Below are 19670 nucleotides of genomic sequence, written 5' to 3' on the forward strand. Positions count from 1 at the left end.
CCCGTACGGGCAGGGGTACCTTTACCTTTACCTTTTAGTAGAGTAATATTATGAAGCTGCTTATATACAGAGTTCAGCCATTGGCCCATTGAGTCTAGGACAATGTATGTCATGTAGAGTATCACCATGGCTGTGCTAAGAGGCAGCTGCTCTCTGAAGCGGGAAGTCATGGCAAACCCCACCATGTGCATTCCGGGGGGTGGGGAGAGAGAATGCATCGTAATTCTGTCACTCTTAAAAATGACTCTGTGTGTTCATACCCTCCAACATTCCTCTGATGAAAATGTCCCTATTTTCATCGGCGGAATTCTGGAGGGTATAACTCTAGGATCACAAAAGGGATGAAGGGCAGGATATAAATCTATACCGTTAATAAATGAATATCCTTATATCCCCTATTGAACCTATGGTAAGAGTCACATTTGCCGTTCCACCCATTTTTGCCTCTGGATTGCCTATCACTTCCATGTGGCCCCATCCCTGGCCAAGATTCAGTATAATGTACAGCAGGGGTCAGCAACCTTTTTTAGTCGTGGGCCGGTCCACCATCTCTCAGACCATGTGGTGGGGGGGGGGGAATGAACGAATTCCTATGCCCCACAAATAACCCAGAGATGCATTTTAAATAAAAGGACACATGCTACTCATGTAAAAACATGCTGATTCCCGGACCGTCTGCGGGCCAGATTGAGAAGGCGATTGGGCCGCACCTGGCCCATGGGCCTTAGGTCGCCTACCCCTGATGTACAGTCACTACATCATGTGTGGGCACATGCCAGCTGACTGGCACTTTCAGAGCTAAAGGCTGCGTGAAATTCTCTCCATTAAGGAAGGTAAACAGCGTTTCCGTGTGCTGCTCTGGTTCACCAGAAGTGGCTTAGTCATGCTGGCCACATGACCCGGAAGCTGTACGCCGGCTCCCTCGGCCAATAAAGCGAGATGAGCGCTGCAACCCTAGAGTCATCCGCGACGGGACCTAATGGTCAGGGGTCCCTTTACCTTTACCTTTATATGCCCTACTATAATAATAGCAATAAGCAATAAGATAACATAACATGCTGACAAAGAGACCGAGCTTGTGAACCAGGAGCTTCCCTGGTTCAGATCTCACCCCATCTCTCACCTTTGACTTCCCATCTTCTATATGAAGTTTATGATTCTAGATAACTATCGATTTGTTTTTATCAGCATTTGGCCTGTGAGTTCCTTGCACTCAATGAGGGTCGCACTCCAAAAACGTTGCCTTGTTGAGAAATAGTTGTATTCTTGAAAACAGATCGTGAAGCTGAGGCTCCAATACTTTGGCCACCTCATGAGAAGAGAAGACTTCCTGGAAAAGACCCTGATGTTGGGAAAGATGGAGGGCACAAGGAGAAGGGGACGACAGAGGACGAAATGGTTGGACAATGTTCTCGAAGCTACCAACATGAGTTTGACCAAACTGCAGGAGTTAGTGGAAGACAGGAGTGCCTGGCATGCTCTGGTCCATGGGGTCACGAAGAGTCGGACACGACTAAACAACAACAACAACAACAACCCAGCAACATTGTGACCAGAGTCTTAGACCCGTCTTCTGTCCATTTCTCCTTTAGCTTCATATTCTTCCTCTTCCATTATCCCAGAGCTACACAATGCTCAGTGATGTAACTGCCGTTACTATCTCCTAAATTCTTGTCCTGGGGTTTCTCTTTCCCACCGCAGCTATTTGCTTTGTTTTACATCTGATGCCAATTCATTACCATCCTGCTTTATATAAATACTTCCCCTAGATGGAGCTCCATAACCAACAATTGCTTTTAGTACTAAGGTATAGCGCAAGGCTGAATTCAAAAGACTGCTTATTCAAAGAGGTCTTTCTTCTTTATACTATCTGTTCTGTTTCCAATTCAGTCTGCTTATGCAGAAACAAATGCTGGGGAGTCCATAAAATACAGATTTATTACTGTAAATTATAAAAGCTGTTCATATGATTGGTGGGGAAACAATTTCATATAAGGCACAGTATAATCTGTTCTGCTGTGGACTGATTTATAATCTCATAGCTGCTAGGCAGCTGTTATGTTCTATGTCCTGGTGTTCTACAGGATGGTACACACTTTATAGCTGCAATATATTTGATTCTTATAAATCAGACAATTCTCTATCAACTGTAATTGTATGTGTTTTATGAATGATACATATTATATAATATGTGACTAAGTACGGATAAAACATGGAAAAATAATGTAAAAGGTAATGGTGATTCAGTGATGTAGAAATGGATACTGTCTTTTCTTTTTTTCTTTAGAATTATTCACTTTTTAAACCTTTTTTTAGAACCCCACCCCCGAGACCATTCCATTGTAACTACCCAACCTCCCATAATTTCAACACCTCTTGACTACTTTCCGTTTTAACAGAACAAATTCTACAAATCACCCTCCATATCTCCTCAAAATCATTTCTCCTACATATTCCCCTTCTTACCTTAATGACACATGTTAATTTATCATTAATAGCTATATCCTGCATCTCTTTATACCATTCTTCCATTTTATATTCTGCTTGCCCCTTCCTAGCTATAATAATTCATGCAGCTGTCAATAAATTAGACTACTTCTCCAGGTTAGTGATCTGGCCCTGAACCCTGGCTTAACTGTTATTCAAACCTACCTTCTTTCATGCAACATGTATTTTCCATACATAAAATTATTATCCAGGCACCCCACATGTAGTCTCTTGCAAGAGGTATTTTCCCCCTCCCCCATTTATATTAGGAATCGAGCTGTTGGTTTTCTTCAGCTTACTCTTTTCGAACTTCTCAACTTCAGAGAGGTCATGTTTGTCCCACATCTTGGCCACGGGAAAACAAGACACCTCAAGGACTGTAGGCTCTCAGCTGTTCAAGCTACCTGGGCTTTGCACTATCTGTTAGTCCAGTACTTTCCCAACTTTTCATGTCGGTGACACACTTTTTTAGACATGCATCATTTTGCAACATGGTAATTCAGTTTTACTAGCAAAATGGAGGTTAAACTAACCCCTTTCCAGCCCCAGGAGGAGTGTGGGGAGCATTCACACAATACGCCTACACACTGCAACAGACACACTAACGTGTCACGATACACAGTTTGGAAATCTCTGTGCTAGTTGGTTCACTTAAAAATCAACATTCTTTTCCATCTCTACTCTTAGGTGTTTTTAACATAGAGTAATCAACTGTTTTTGAGTACTTCGTCAGGTTTAATTTAAACAAGCTTTCTGTTTAAAGCTATTAAAATAAAACATCTTAACTATTAAAAAAAACCTTCTCTGTGCTAATATCATCATGTTCTTGGGGTAATGCTTAAAATTAAGTTCAGTGTGGTGTTTTACATCTTTATGGAGGCAGTCAGGTAATGGGAAGAAGTATGCATTATGTTGATGTGATACAACCATTCAAATTAATGTGATAGCTTATCACTGAGGAACATTTTTTTTTCATTTTCTGTTGCATGAGATTTTTCAACTGTTCTTATATGTTCTTTCAATGCTGATTTCAAATCTGAAATTTATTTTCGTGTACATGCTGTAGTTATCTTGCAATTTCCGACTTTTGCCGATATGTCATATTTACACTGGGGATAAGTGGACACTGACACGTTGATCTACCCTAACCATATGGTAATTATTGTTTTGCAAACTTAGTTTTTATTTATTTTTATAGTTTTGTAACCTAAATATCTGTATTTTTCAGAATGGACCATGGCTTCTTCAAGTAGACAAAAATGTATAAACAAGCCTGATACCTTGTTATGTATGTGGCTGCTACACGCTTCTTCGTCAAAGATGCAATATAACAATGTTTGTGAGGCGTGCTTATAAAAGCTATTTTGAAATTCCCCATGGCGACCAAGACAAGAAATGGGCTCTGCATATTGTTTGTCACAATTGTGAGGAAATACTTAAAGACTGAACAAAAGGAAAACGGAAGAGTATGCCTTTTGGGGTTCCCATGGTTTGGCGAGAACCCAAGGGTCATACAAGTGACTTCTATTTTTGTTTCCCAGTGGTATCTACAATTGTTATTCAGGTACTTGGTAAAGCCTTTCTGCTGACCATTTTGAGATCCACACAGATGATCCAGTTGTGCTCCTCACCAGGTTCACTTCCTTCATCTTTAGAAGAGACAAACCCCTTAAAAACTGGAATTGGGAGTTCCTCAGAGTGTGGGATAGGTCTAATTGCTGAAGGAATACTTGGATAGCTGACAGCATGTTGGTTTTTCTTGCCAATACCCTTTGTATTGACCAAGCAATAATAGCATAACAAATGGCATCAGGCTTGTTTACACATTTTTGTCTACTTGAAGGAGCCATGGTCCGATCTGAAAAATACAAATATTTAGATTACAAAACTGTAAAAATAAAGAAAGTTAAAGTTTGCAAAACAATAATTACCATGTGGTTAGCGTAGATCAACATGTCAGTGTCCACTTATCCCCAGTGTAAATATGACATATCGGCAAAAGTCGGAAATTGCAAGATAACTATAGCATGTACACGAAAATCAATTTCAGATTTGAAATCAGCATTGAAAGAACATATAAGAACAGTTGAAAAATCTCATGCAAAAGAAAATGGAAAAAAATGTTTCCCAGTATACTGTGTATTCCAAGGGATTACATTTTTTTTGCATACCTCCAACTGTACATAGATATACATGCCATTTTCAATGCTATACATGTCATGCTCAATGCTATATAAGTCACTTACATTTATACTCATATTATACTACTTTGGCCATGTGTTTAAAAAAATATTGAATTCTTGCATTGTAAAAAACAAAGATTATGGTGAAAAGTGAAAAACAAAAATTGCAAAAAACCCTAGAGCTTACAGAACAAAACCAACTTCAGATCAGCACGTCGAAATTAGGTTAGAACAACTGCAGGTCTCAATACAACAAAAAAATTGTTCCCCAATGATTGACTATATTTCAGATGGTTTTCTGGGACAGGAATGTATTTCTATATTGAGACTCAAAGCATGACTGCAGCTGCTAATAAACAGGGAAGGATATTACAATCGCTGTACTCTGTGATCTTTTTTACAGTTTGTCTTCCTGGTGTAAAGACCTGAATTTGCTTCAGTCTCTGATTTATGTACAGTTTAGGAGTGATGAAAGGGTAGCTTGAAGTATGTGTTTTATTTTCTCCTCTTAAGAGAGAATAGGTGGCTTGCTGCTTTTGGTGGTGGAACTCTTCAACCAAGCCTTTGGCTAACTAACATCCTATATCCTTTTAAATGTCTTTGTGGGATAGTTTGGGGGGTCGGAGAGGTTATTGATTTGTTTTGCTCTTGTTTTTATTATGTATTTTAGTTTTTTATCTAGTCATTTTATGCTGTGAACCGCCCTGAGATCTACAGATGAAGGTCAGTATACAAATTTAATAAATAAAATAAAGCCTCACTAGTTCAGAGTCCAAATTAGGCAGCCAGGTAAGTTTTGTGCCACTGATTTTGTGTGGACATCTGTACTGATGAAACTATGCTTTTCTTTCTTTATTTATTTTTGCCACCCATTCTAATGTGTGATAAAGATGGGCAACCTATGGCCCTTCAAGGCATTCATTGTGAGAACCCGTATGTGTGCCCAAGCCACCCTTGCCACAGAATTCCTCCAGTCTTTACCATCACCAATTTGTTCTGCTGTCGGTGGAGGGCATGATTGCAATAGGCATTAAGCAACTGGAGTTGTTTCCTCCAGTTGTTTTAGGTTGCTTTACTGTTGCTTTATTTTTTGCTTTAATTTTTAAAAATCTGAAGAAATTTTTAAAGAAAGCGTGAGTGCGTGCACACACACAGAGAGACACAGTGCTTTGTTTTGAGTTCATGACAGCATATTCTCTAACTTTGCCACAGAAAATGTTGTTAGGATGCTGCAGCTGCATCTGTTGAGCTGTCAGTTCATGAACTGCGGGAAAAGGTTGAAGCAACAACAAACATGTAGCTTGGAGAATGGAAAACTGAGTGGGGTCACGATGGCATTCATCAAATAATTGAAGGGCCCTTGATTATAAGAGGGAAATGGCTTGTCCTTTGCTTCCACAGGATTAGTTCTAATGGGCTTGAGTTAGGTAGATTTCAGTGGAACTTCAGAAGCAGTCTCTTAATGGAAAGAGAAGTTCAATAATGAAACCAATTACCAGAGCACACCGCTCTCAGGGTTGATTTATATGAACAACTCGACATAATTGTTTGCTCTGAAACTATCATGATTCAGTCTCTACATTGTCGATAGAATTTGCTGATCTGGAGGCATAAGTGCAGAAAGCTTTTTCTTTTATATTTTTCCATTCCAACCTCCACATGCCTCTCATAAATATTTTTACCCATCTCTTGTAATTCCTTCTCCCATTCTCCTTTCATACTCAACTCATTATGCCTTGCTCCTTTTCATTCCTCCTTCCAGGTCCCTTTTACATTCACCTCTTCATCACTGGTCAGCTGCTGGATTCTGCCTTTTTAGCTGGAAAAGAAAGAACCTACTCATCTGACTTAATTTACTAGGGTTCTTTACTTTAGCAACTGAAATAAATCAGCCTATTAACATCATCAGGAGCAGATGTAGACTGTGCTGCGGAAACCAGAAACTTGCCCACACACCACTCTTCCATCTGCTGTATTCTTCTAAATTCATATTCTCATTACTTGTGAAGAGCTCTCATTTTATCCTAAGTTTTGTCATACTTAAATAGAAAATTGAAGCACATCAATACTGCAGTGGTAAGTGTCATTTTTCCTAGTTGTGATTAGTACATGTTTACTATACAGTCATACTACTTTGTGGAGGACAGACCTCTGTTTGAAAGGCTATCCAGTTTAAATCCGGTTTAAAGATAAAGAACTATAAGCGCAGGAGGGGCCTTGAAGATAAAAAAAGATAAAGTGGCCCATCAAGCTGGAGAAGGAGACTGGTCAGGTGGTCAAGGTCACTGGGCCGTCTTCCCCACTATGGTGAGATGTAAAAGGTAAAAAAAGACAAAGGACCCCTGGATGGTTAAGCCCAGTCAAAGGCGACTATGTGGTTGCGGCGCTCATCTCGCTTTCAGGCTGAGGGAGCCGGCGTTTGTCCACAGACAGCTTTCCGGGTCATGTGGCCAGCATGACTAAACCACGTCTGGCACAACGGAACACTGTGACGGAAACCAGAGTGCATGGAAATGTCGTTTACCTTCCCGCCTCAGTGATACCTATTTATCTACTTGCACTGGCATGCTAGGTTGGCAGGAGCTGGGACAGAGCAACGGGAGCTCACCCCGTCACGGGGATTCGAACTGCCGACCTGATTGGCAAGCCCAAGAGGCTCAGTGGTTTAGACCACAGTATGCATGTTTATTTAAATTATAAGTAAATATTTCTTAACTGGAATCTATACGTATGCATTAGCAGATGCAAACTTTATGTGAAAAAGTCTTCTGTCATTCTTTTTGGTGATGAATCTAAGTCAGCCAAGTCGGTTAAATTCAGTGGGCACACTATGCGAGTAGGGCTAGCAGTGGACACCACTCATGTATTCATGTCAGTTGTAGTGATGGCACTGAGGATTCAGCTTTTGGCCCAAGATGAACAGATCAAAAAGCAATATGCCACAGGCAGACTGCTGACTGAAGTGAGCTCTCACGGCTGACAAGGATCCAGTGTAGTACACCTGAAACCGTGCCACCTCCACATCAGGGCTTCCTCCCCCCCCCCCCCCCCCGCAGTTCAGCTTGATTAGCCAAACTGTTGCTTATAACTTTAGCAGATGTAAAAAATATGGGGTTTTTTGGGGATGCACATCGTCCTGATAAAAAGGTAAAAGTAAGGTCCAGTTGTGACCGACTCTGGGGTTGCGGCGCTCATCTCGCTTTACTGGCCGAGGGAACCGGCGTACAGCTTCCGGGTCATGTGGCCAGCATGACCAAGCTGCTTCTGGCGAACCAGAGCAGTGCACGGAAATGCCGTTTACCTTCCCGCCAGAGTGGTACCTATTTATCTACTTGCACTTTGACGTGCTTTCGAACTGCTAGGTTGGCAGGATCAGGGACCGAGCAACGGGAGCTCACCCCGTTGCGGGGATTCGAACCGCCGACCTTCTGATCGGCAAGTCCTGATACTGTACCTTAAATTACCAGGAGCCAACACAGCCCCCTCTAAAAGCTTTAAATAGACGTGAATGGGAGCCTCCCTCAGGGATGCGGAAAACTACTGGTATCCTATGGAGCTTTCCTCCTCTCCATATACTTGACTAGGATAGATGGGGCAGTCCACTGGTTGGCTGCGTTTTCAATCTCCCCACTCCACCCCTATTTCCCTTTTGGGGGGTGGGGATGGGTTTCAAGCTAAATGGTATTTAATTGGCACTGTTTGTGGCAGCCTAGAACACATACACATGATCTCTTGTGTGACACAGTCCTATTTGGCTTCTGAGAATGCGTCTTGTGCTATTTCTCTGGCAGATCACCTTCAGCTTTCATTCCTTCCAAATCCATTCTTTTAAATGATTTTTCTTCCTATTAAAAATGGCAGAGGGAAGGATTCGAAGTGTAAACCTCCTCACAGAACTTGACAGTGGATGGAATGAACTTGGCACAAAGGCTGAAAGTTAACAGTAAGCAGAAGTCTAATGAAGTTAAATATTATAACAATGCCAAATGAGATGCAATTGTGTTTTTTAAAAAATAAAAAACCCTAACTTTAGAATTCAGGCGCCCCCTGAAACCCATTTCCTTTCCACATGCTTCTCATTTAATTCAGCCTTGTGCCTCTATTTTCTGTTCTGCACAAAATAAAACCCAAGCTGGTAAAATGTACAGCTGTCGGTCATTTCCCCTGTGAATGCTAGAGTTTTGATTAGACTACTCAAAATGGAAGTGTTATTTCAAGGTACTGGCACTATCAGACATGCTGGGGGTTGAAGGCAGAAATCTCTTCTTCACTAAATGTGAAATATGTGAAATATTCATATTATATATAGCCCCAGATACTCAACCAGGGGGAACAGGATGCAAGCCACAAGCACTCCATCCCATTTGTCTGCAAATAAATAAATTGCTGGTACTCTAAATCAGCTAGTAGAGGAAAAGCACTCATTTCTCTTACCATCAGTTTAATTGCACACTTCTTTTGGACTAATTAGGACCGCGCTCATTCTGAGGTCAGAAATGGAACAAACATTTCTGAGCCTGACCCATGTCATTCTTTTTTTAATACCATCTGCCATTACTATGACAGTGTGCTTTGCTTTTCATACTTCACTACAGTAACTAGAAGATATGCAGGGTAATGGGGCTATTTCTTCCCCTTAGGTCTTTTTTACGGGAAATCAAGAAAGAAAGGATAAAACTGCTTTATTCTGTTCCTTCCCTTTGCCCTCCTCCAGAAGCTCTTTAGCATACAGTTCTTAACAATTTACAGAGAAAATTGCCCTGGAAGAATGAAACAAAAAAATGTTTTATTTAAAAATAATGATGATACTAACCCAAATCCCCATCTCACCGTACAAGCAGCTGCAAAGGCTTTCTGTTCCAAATGGGTGATGTAATGGGCTCTTTGTCAGCCAATGCTATAATAATGAATGAAAACCCTAGATCCTAAGCTCAGCCAAGACTCTGATGAAACTCTTAAGGTTTCTGATGCAAAGAGATGGGACAAAATGGATTCAAGCTTGATACAGTGCAATGCTGAACTTAAGGTTAAAATAAAACGGGTTGAAACAAGGAACTGAAATGTTGTTATGAGAGAGCTGTGTAACCTGCTAGGCCTTTTCCTATTATTCATTCAAGCAGGAGAATTGGATGTGCAGTAGTACATATACTGTCACACCCCAAACCTGTTTATGCAAATGCAGTGCTTCTAACCTGTCCTTTCACTGCATATCTAGCCTCACGTAGTTCCTTGTTCTGCTCTATTTACTTGAAATGTTTAATTTCATTTAGCCAATAATTAGGATTTATTTATTTGCTTGCTTGCTTACTTTCTATACCATCCCTTTATCCAAGGATCAATGGGCTGTTTACAATATAAAAACACAAAAATATATAAAGTAGTAACAAACAATAACAATAGAAAGACACAAGATTTACCCACCCGGGAAGAATGGCAGATGAAGGTGATGGACTATATGGAACTGGCGGAAATGACTGGCAGAATCCAAGACCAAGGAGAAGAGTTGGTGGAAGAAGATTAGAAGAAATTTAAAGTTTATCTACAGAAACATTGTAAAATTAAGGAATGTTAGAAGGATGTTGGAATGAAGCAATGTGGTTTTAGCAGAAATGATATAAAGGATTAAGTAAAAATGGATTGTTAATTGGTGAAAGAACAGAATGTAAAATTATAGTATATTAAGATAAATCATCAGGATAGAAATAAAGATGGAAAGGATTTGCTGAAATATCTAATTGAATTAGAATACAAAAAAGGGAGGTGTGAGGAGGTCAAGGAAATAAGCAAAGGAAAGACAGTTACGTAAAGGATTGATTTGGTTTTTTTTTCTTTAATTATCTGCATTTTTTCTGTTTTTTTCCTTTGTTTTTGTATTGTTCTGTATTTTTATTTTCTTTTTTCTGTTTAAATATGTTCTTTATTTTTTCTTTTTGTAACCTTTAAAATTTCAATAAAAATCTATTGGGGGGAAAAACAAACAATAACAATAATACCCCCCATCCCCTCTCTCACAAACACAGTTTAAAAGGCCATAGATTGTTTAATTAGCCAAAGGTCTGGGAGAAGAGGCATGTTTTTGACAGGTGCCTAAAGATATGCAATAAAGGTACCAAGTGAGCCTCCCTGGGCAGATCATTCCACAAACAGCCACCACAGAAAAGGCCCATCTCATGTTGCCACCCAGAACATGAAGAAGGGCCTCAGATGATGGCCACAGGGTCCAAGATAGGTTCTTGAGGTATTGCAGTCCTCAGCTGTTTAAGGCCTTATAGGTCACTTTGTATTGGGCTCAGAATGTAATTGGCAGCCAGTGCAGCCAGTTGAGCCAGGATTGGCATTATATACTCAAATTGTTTTGCCCTAGTGAGCAACATGGCCACTGAAATCAGCACCAGCAGAAGTTTCCCAGCTGTCTTCAGACGAAGCCCTATGTATAACACATTGTAGTAATCTAACCTAGAGGTTACCAGAGCATAATCAACAGAAGCTAGGCAATCCCTTTGGCACAGCTGGGCCAGCTGTCAAAGCTGACGGAAGGGACTCTGTGCCACCAAGGCCACAGCAAAAGTACCCCCAAGCTACATATCAGCATCTTCAGAGGAAGTATGACTTCATCAAGAACAGGCAACCTCCCATCCATCTGGCCTAGGGAACCTCAATTTTATCTGGATTTGGATTCAGTTTGTTGGCTCTTCTCTAGTCCATTACTGAGGCAACACAACAGTCTAACACAGTGGTTCACAGTTAGGTGGTTCCCACTGGCTACCCTCACCTAGCCAGTGGATCTCAAACCATCTCCCTAACTCACCAAGGATTTAAGACCCACTAGCTACCCTCACCTGGTTTAGCCGGCCAGTTGAAGCTGTTCCTGGGGTATAGTCGCTATTGCAAACTGACAGCTTCTAGGAGCCACAAGTGAGAGCTAAGTGCAAACTGGGGGCCAAAGGTAGACAAACTATTTCAGTAGGAGCACGATGCATCCCCCAGCAGAGGTACCAACCCATCCCTAACAACCCATACACATCAAACTGTACAATGAAAACCATAAAAAGTTTTTTAAAAAACAGGCATCAATTAACCATTGTGTAACAATATATTGTTAATTGGCTGCATAGGCCTGGCAGAATATTAAAGATTTCAGCAAGTGTTTAAAAATTGGCATGGAAGGTAGTGTTGCAGGGGACTGGGCCAATGGCACTAATGACTCAGTTTCATGTTACCAGTTAAGCCTCGACAACCTGGGGGATGACCAACAGCACTCTCAGTGATCAAGCTGGGATATAAGGTTTGAGGCAATTACTGAGCCTATGTTGTTCAGGGCTTTGTAAATTAATACAAGAACCTTGAACCTGCCTGGGTAGTATCTGGGCAACCCATGCAGCTGTTTCAGCAATTGTCTGAATGCCAGCAGTCTGGCCACCACATTCTGCACCAGCTGGAGCTTCTGAACCAGGCTCAAGGGCTTACAAGGACTTAATTAAACAGAAAAATTACCAATAGTATTAAGTAACACTAATATAACAGCGGTAAATGAAACCATTATTAAATGCAGTGCCATATGATAACTCAAAATCACTTCAAAAAGCCAAGAAACAATTACAGTGGTACCTCTGGTTACGTACTTAATTCGTTCCGGAGGTCCATTCTTAACCTGAAACTGTTCTTCACCTGAAGCACCACTTTAGCTAATGGGGCCTCCAGCTGCTGCTGCACCGCCAACGCACGATTTCTGTTCTCATCCTGAAGCAAAGTTCTTAACCCGAAGTACTATTTCTGGGTTAGCGGATTCTGTAACCTGCAGCGTATGTAACCTGAAGCATTTGTAACCCAAGGTACCACTGTATGTTAAGCCATAGAAGGTCCTATTGCTATCCCTGGCATTAATTATCCTAATACAGTGGTGCCCCGCAAGACGAATGCCTCGCAAGGCGAAAAACCCGCTAGACGAAAGGGTTTTCCGTTTTTCGAGGCGCTTCGCAAGACGAATTTCTCTATGGGCTTGCTTCGCAAGACGAAAACGTCTTGCGAGTCTTGCGATTTTTTTCGCTCCCCCCCCCCCTTTTCTAAGCCGCTAAGCGCCGCTTTGCCGCTAATCCGCTAAGCCACTAATAGGGTTGCTTCGCAAGACGAAAAAACCGCAAGACGAAGAGACTCGCGGAACGGATTCTTTCGTCTTGCGAGGCACCACTGTAGTTCTGTTTGCCCATCTTAAGGTATTGTCATGGCTCTGCATTTCCTTTATTTGGAACGTACTGAGTTCCACAATCACATTACTATCTGGCTTATGCCACTGTGATCCTTCCTTTGCACACAGGAAAGTAGTGTGTTAGGAAGGGTTCCTGACATGCTAGTTTACTTGGCTTCTTCTAGATGTGCAAGCTATTCTTGGGTTGTTTTTTAATATGTAAGAACACATGATTCTGCAGTTCTTGGGAATCTTTGGTACATAAGGATAGCTTCTGATGTAACATTTTCCCCTCCACTGTAGAATAAAGCTAGAGGAATTCACATAAAAACAGTAAACATAAAGTTCAGTTTGGTTTTGATGATTGGGTAAACTTGATAGCCCTGGCCTTGTACAAAAAGCACTATACAAATTGTGAACGGCAACATTTCATTTCAAGCAATGGCTTGCTGAAAGTGCACTAGGTGTGATACAGGCTCTAGAAAAATGATTCCTTTTCAATTTCACTATCACATGCACCAAAAACCATACAAATGCCTGGTACAATTAATAAAGTTTTGGCTTCTAAACACTACTGCTCTTTGTTTTTCAAATCTAAGCATAGTAACTATTGTCTTCCCTGGTAACCTTTTGCATCTATTCAGCTTGCCTTATACTTAGTGACATGTAAAATGTTATTGCTAGTCATATGGTCATCAGATGTGCTGATGTTTCTGAGGGCGCTGGGATGAATAAATGATAGGAGTCTTCGTAGATTATCTTCACAGGGGCAGCAGCTGTCTGCTCAGAAACAGATGGTTGGAATGATCTGAACAAGCCTGATCTTGCCTTCTCAAAGTAAAGCAGATTTGAGGTTGTGTCTGCTTTTTGCATGCTGTTGATACCAAAAGTCACTCTTCCTGCATTAATCTGCAGGCTTGTTTATGTGAATATGCATACATTTGGAAACTGTAAATGCAAAGATCAGCTGTTAGAGCTTCATTTCAGAAACGTAATATGAAAGAGAATAACATAGCCCAACACATATAAGTTCTTCAAATTTTGTTTTATTAAATTTGCTTAGTAATGTAACATTATTATATATATTCTATAAACAAAGAATACAAAACACAATTAATTCATACTACAATGCATACCTATATAGCATTAATATATATGGTTTCTGAAAAAGGGCTTACATAACAAAATCCATTCAAAATACCATCTGTTTTACCTTTTTTTTCCCCTCCCTCCCCACTCCAACACCCCCCCCCGTCAGGCCTTCCTTCTTCATATCTTTATCCATGTACACAGTCCGTTCATTCGAGCTTGTTAGGGTTGGCTTCCTCTCTTTCTATCCAGTCCCTGTAAAAAGCCCATTTATTTGTGATTCTTTGGCATTTGTTTTCCTATCTGTCCTCTGCCACTATCTGTGCAAATATTTCTGATTGTACGTATTCAAAAATATAATCATTCCATTTTTCCATATTCCATTTGGCCTTTTCTTTCCATCTCAAAGCAATAACTGCCATTCCAGCTAGAATCATAATCTTGTACAACTCTTGCTTATTACTTTTTACTTTGTTATTTCCCAGTAGTCCCGAAAATAACAAATCCCTATTAACTTCTATGTTTATTTGAAATAATCCAGAAATTACCTTTATAATCTTTTGCCAATATTCCTTAACCAGATTACATTCCCACCACATGTGTGAATATAGTCCTTTTTCCTGACCACAATGCCAGCATTTGGGACTAAACCCTTTCACTATATATGCCATTTGTGCCGGAGTTCTATACCATTTTAATAAAAATTTTCTACTTAATTCTTTATACTTTTCTATTTTAATATTGTTTATATTCTTCATCACTTCTTGGGCCGTGTTTGAATGGATCATACCTTCCTGCTCCCATTTAATCTGAATTATCCTTATCATTCTTTCTTTGTCGCTTATCATCAGTTTATATAACATCCCTGCTATCCCTTTCTCCGTTATTTGTCTTTTGTTCAGCACCATATCTATTTTCATTTCTGTCCTCATCGTTTCTTCTGCTCTTTCAATTTTTATTAAATCATAAAGTCCTTGCACTTTTAGAGTTCTTCAAGTTGATAAAAAAATGTTATTTTCCTAAAGTGACATAGAATTAAAACCCGGGCAAAGGTGCAACATCTGTTTTGTTATGGGGTGGGGCAGCACACTTAACGTAGCATCCCCTTAGGTCTAGTTATAAGACAACATGTTTCTTAAGAAGAAGGTTCTCATACAGCATCAGGAACACAGTTGTCCCAGTTCTTCAGGTTATTCTAACAGGCTCAAAATGCCTGTGGCTTTCACTTCCAAAACAACAACAACAACCAAGTTTCAACCTCCTTGGTTTCAAATGTATGATTCCACGTGGGTGGTGTCTAGTAAAATCACAGAAACCAGTGATGGGTTTAGGAATATTTTTCTTATCAGTGGCCACGAACCATTTTTTGCCCCTCCTTTAACTAGCAGAAGCAGAATAAATTGTTTAAGACAACATTCAATTTTGCATGTGTAATATAAAGCTTGGAATCCAGACTCGCAAAGGGCTCCAGAGACAGTGCAAGACCTTCCCAGAGCCCAGAAAGCAAGTCTACAAGCTTTTAAGTTCTCCACCTTGTGTGTGTTTAATTTGTGATATCAGCTGGCTCGTGGCCAAGCGTGCAAAGCTGTGGTTGTGCAAATTAAATGAATGCAATCTGCGATCCTACTGTACATTTTCCTGCTGTGGTTCTGTCTCCCTGGCACCACTAGAGGGTATCAGGAAGCACACAGCACAGTGACATCAGCTGAAGTGAACATTGTGAAGGGAGTGATATCAGCCCTGTATTCTTTATGAAGCATGTTTCTGACTGAGGGACACATGTTGAGTTGGCTGAGGTGAGATTTGAAGCAAAAGAACTGCAAGTTCACAGCTTATATTCTTAACCACACTGCATTTGCTCTCATGAGACACCATATGAGGAATGGCTCTTTGCTTTGTAGATGCCATTTCTTAGTAGGTTGGATGCTCTCTGGTCATATCAGCATTAACATTGTGGAAATATGCAGTGGAATAAAAGAAAAAGGGAGAGCTACTCACAGCAACTATTCTCATCGATCTTCTTAGTGGCTGCAGAAAAGAAAATAATTTGCTAAAAAAAAACTTTCACAGAAATATAATATAGAAAATTAAAGCTTCCATAGGTTTGGGCTTTACTATAGTGCAGAGGGCAAAGGTTACAATATAGCACTAACTGCATGCTGAGCATGTGGACTGGTTCACATATAATTATTTTAGTCGAATGTACTATGGTTTGCTGAATGAAGATCCCCTTTTTGTATGCCATAATGCAAAACCTGTTTTCCAATATGCATGAATCAGAAAACTGTGGTTTAATCTCCGACTACAAATCAGGTCATGAAACCAGGAAACTTAACGAACCTTGTAATTTTTATGTTACAGTTGTGAAAGAAAGAGCACATGGATACAGTGCTAAATTTCAGTCCAATTACACATAGTTTACTGGACTGAGACTGCTATATGAGAAATAAATCATTTACCTGGTGCAGATGTAATCAATGGGAAGCAGTGATTTCCCAGAATGAGAATAAGCTGCATCAAGCTTTGGGCCTACACATATAGACATTCTTCTGTTCCCTACATCTGTGAGTAGTAACTGATTTTGATTTAAAACTAACCACAATTCTTTGTGACATCTGAGCTCAGTGTTTAAACTATAGTTTGGAAATGAATGAATTATCCTGTATTTACACTCTGCAACATATTCCAATAACCATGCACAATGGCATGGTAGATGTCGCTCTAGCCCAGGGGTCAGCCAACTATGGTCTGGTGGCTGGATGCAGCCCAGCAAGCTCGTGAATCCGGCCCGTGGACCCTGCCGCCCGCTCAGTCAGTCCCTGCTGAGCTAAACTTGTGTGGCGTTTCCTTGAAAATAAACCATGGACTCTTCACCACTTGGGGACTGACTTCCACAACACTGCACGGTTCACACTGGCTGCAGGCAGCTTTTGCAGCCAATCTGAAGCCTTGCCGCCCGCGCACTGAGATAAAGCTGGTGTGGCCATGGACGCCGAGGCTGGTGGGCAGGCGGCGGGTCTGGGCTGCACCGTGAGCATCGTGATGGGCACATCACAGGGCTTCAGCCGGAGCTTGGTGTGCCTGCTGGCCCTGTGCCTGGCTTGCTGCTGCTGGTGCACTGGACAGCTGTGCTGGAGCAGCTGGAGGGCAAGCTGCGCATCGCCTTTCCGGTGCTCTGCATGTGCAGCCTGCCCGCTGACCTGGACGATGGGCCACAGCGTGTGGTCACGCCGCCTGGGAGCTCTGCGGGGACGGGCTGCTGCTCGTCAACAACGCCAGTGAGCAGGCAGCTCCGATATACGCTCCTGAGCATGTGCAGAGTGTGTTCCTCTTCCAGGTCCAGAGGCAGCTGTGGGACCGGCTTGCAGAGTATTTATATTTTAAAAAATATAGTCCGGCCCCCCACAAGGTCTGAGGGACAGTGGACCGGCCCGCTGCTGAAAAAGTTTGGTGACCCCTGCTCTAGCCTAATTCTCCATTTCTATTTCTATTTTGCTGAAGAGCAGTGAAAAGGGCTGAGAAAAGGCAGCAACGGACTACAGCAGTGGGCTTTCACAAATAGCTCCCCCTTGTGGAGTAGCGCCCACTCCAGACTCCATGGCTGCTAAATATTGCAGGGGAAATTGGTGTGAAAGTCTAGTCCCACATCAACCCCACTCCTGTGTATCACCTATATAAAACTAAAAAGGGGAAATCTGTGTCACAAGCTTTTGGAAGAGGCCCTTGAGAAGAGGCTCAGATATAAAATAAGAGGGTGTGAATTTTTTATAACCATATGGTATTAAAAAAAATACCTGCATTGCCTCGTCTTCTGTACTGAGCTATTTTCAAAAACAAACACTTGTTTTCATTTCATTTTAATAAAAAGCAGAAGACTTTGGGACTAGTCATATTCTCCAAACTATAATGACCTCTTAGACATGGAGCTGATAGCCTGTCTTTGAGTGTTTAGTCCAAAAGTAACAAGCCATGCCAGCTCCAATTTAATCTGCACACAGTATGAAAGAATAGAAAAAAGCAGACACAAGACCAGAATCAATCAGACTTGTGGCAAATCTGATCACAGATACAACCCACCCCACTTATTCTGCCATTTAGTCAGGCAGGCTAGACTTCTCTATCCCTTCCTGCGAGCGTGGGCGGCAGAAGCAACAACAACAACAATTCCTGTCCTTATTAGATACTGCACGAACCAAATCAATAAAACAGATCTGCTGCTTTCTCTCGCAACTGCATTTCTGATGCAGGTCAGGTCTTCCCTATTCTCAGATCATCTCAAACTCCGGGACTACAGTTCCCACAATACACCAGGAAGCAGATTTTTCTTTCTGACGTCATTACGTCAAATGCGTCCCAGCCTTTTATTCTTCTTTTAAAATAGGAGAATTCCCGCCAAATTACCTGCAAGAAGGTTGTGGCGAGCTTTTTGCAAGGGCACATTCAGCGTTATCTCGCGCTTGACGCAGCAGAGACAAGCTCGAGAGAGGCACAAACATGTTTGCAAAACTGGCGCTTTTATGTTTTACATATGCAGGCAAAGCATCGCCTGAGTGACAGTCCCCTGCAAACTATGAGCCACCCCGCTCACAGCTCTGTACAGTATCTATAGCTGTCAACTTTTCCCTTTTCTTGCGAGGAATCCTATTTGGAATAAAGGAATTTACCTTAAAAAAAAGGAAAACGTTGACATCTATGATCTATATACCTAATTGCACAAATGAATCAAAATACAAGCGGCTTAACAACTGGCTACTGATGTTTTAAGCGCCTTTCTGCACATTAACCGCGCCGCCTAATGGCTCCCAATCACCACTGCACAACCATCTGGTACAATATGACAAGAAGTTGGAAGAAGTTCCCTGAAAGTTACCCAGCGAAAGCGGGCTGGCTGTATGCGCGTGAACTTGCGAGGTTGTTAGCAGAAGAACAGCAGACCTTTATTCTGCAAAGAGTGGCGGTCGGGGGCTGGGGAGAAAGGGTGCGTGCAGGGATAAGAAGCTGGGTGTCCCTGCGGCAAAGATCTCTCGAGAACGATGAAGGAGACAAAAGAGAGGGTAGTCGGGAGAGAATGTGCCTTATTCAAAAAAACTATCCAATTGCTAAGCTGCTACGAAGTTTTCTGTTTTCATTTAAACTAATAATTAGCCCTTATATTTCTCTTCCTTGGACAGACATCACTGAAGTTCTGTAGTTGCTCCAGCAGGTGTCTCTGTTTAGTTGCAGAATAATGAATGCTTCATGCACATGCAAAGTCACAAATACGTGTTCCTTTCAACCCCTTCAGATATTTGATACTGTATTTTTTTAAAAAAATAAATACTTGTGCAACATCATTTCCAGCCCTTCTTTCACTATCTAAATAGCCAACACACTGTTTCTTCTATTGATCATCAGGATCACAAGATAATTCTTTTCTACAACTGCATGCACATGAGCTGCAGTGACAGCCCGTGCCCCTGCTCCAACAAAAATCACCCACCTATAGTGCAAATATTCATGCAATGAAAGTCAGCTGAAAAACATACCTGTCCAAAGGATCTGAATGGCTTTGAAAGCTAAAGGGGTGCTTCACCACAGCATATAAGGCAGTCAAGTATACGAACACACAAGGCTTCTATCTGCTTTTCCAAGAAACAGAATGCAGTAAATTCCAGTGAGTACAATTTGTGAAATCTCTCCCATTTTTGCAGCAGACAGATTGCTCCGTATAGTTAACGCTATGGTTT

At 41.3% G+C, this 19670-nt stretch overlaps 2 long non-coding RNA genes across 2 annotated transcripts; one reads left to right on the forward strand and one right to left on the reverse strand.

Moving 5' to 3' along the window:
• The first annotated feature begins 1525 nt into the window (after window positions 1-1525).
• Window positions 1526-6736, forward strand: LOC307207720. Its single transcript, XR_013834794.1, has 2 exons — window positions 1526-4051; window positions 6433-6736. It is a non-coding gene; the product is annotated as an uncharacterized lncRNA (long non-coding RNA).
• Window positions 6737-15942: 9206 nt separating this feature from the next.
• On the reverse strand, window positions 15943-18311 carry LOC307208384. Its single transcript, XR_013835135.1, has 3 exons — window positions 18138-18311; window positions 17739-17765; window positions 15943-15972 (listed from the first exon to the last, which is right to left on the reverse strand). It is a non-coding gene; the product is annotated as an uncharacterized lncRNA (long non-coding RNA).
• Between the last annotated feature and the right edge of the window lie 1359 nt (window positions 18312-19670).

The sequence above is a fragment of the Podarcis cretensis genome (genome assembly GCF_951804945.1).
Source record: "Podarcis cretensis genome assembly, chromosome: Z".
In the NCBI taxonomy this organism is placed as follows: Eukaryota; Metazoa; Chordata; class Lepidosauria; order Squamata; family Lacertidae; genus Podarcis; species Podarcis cretensis.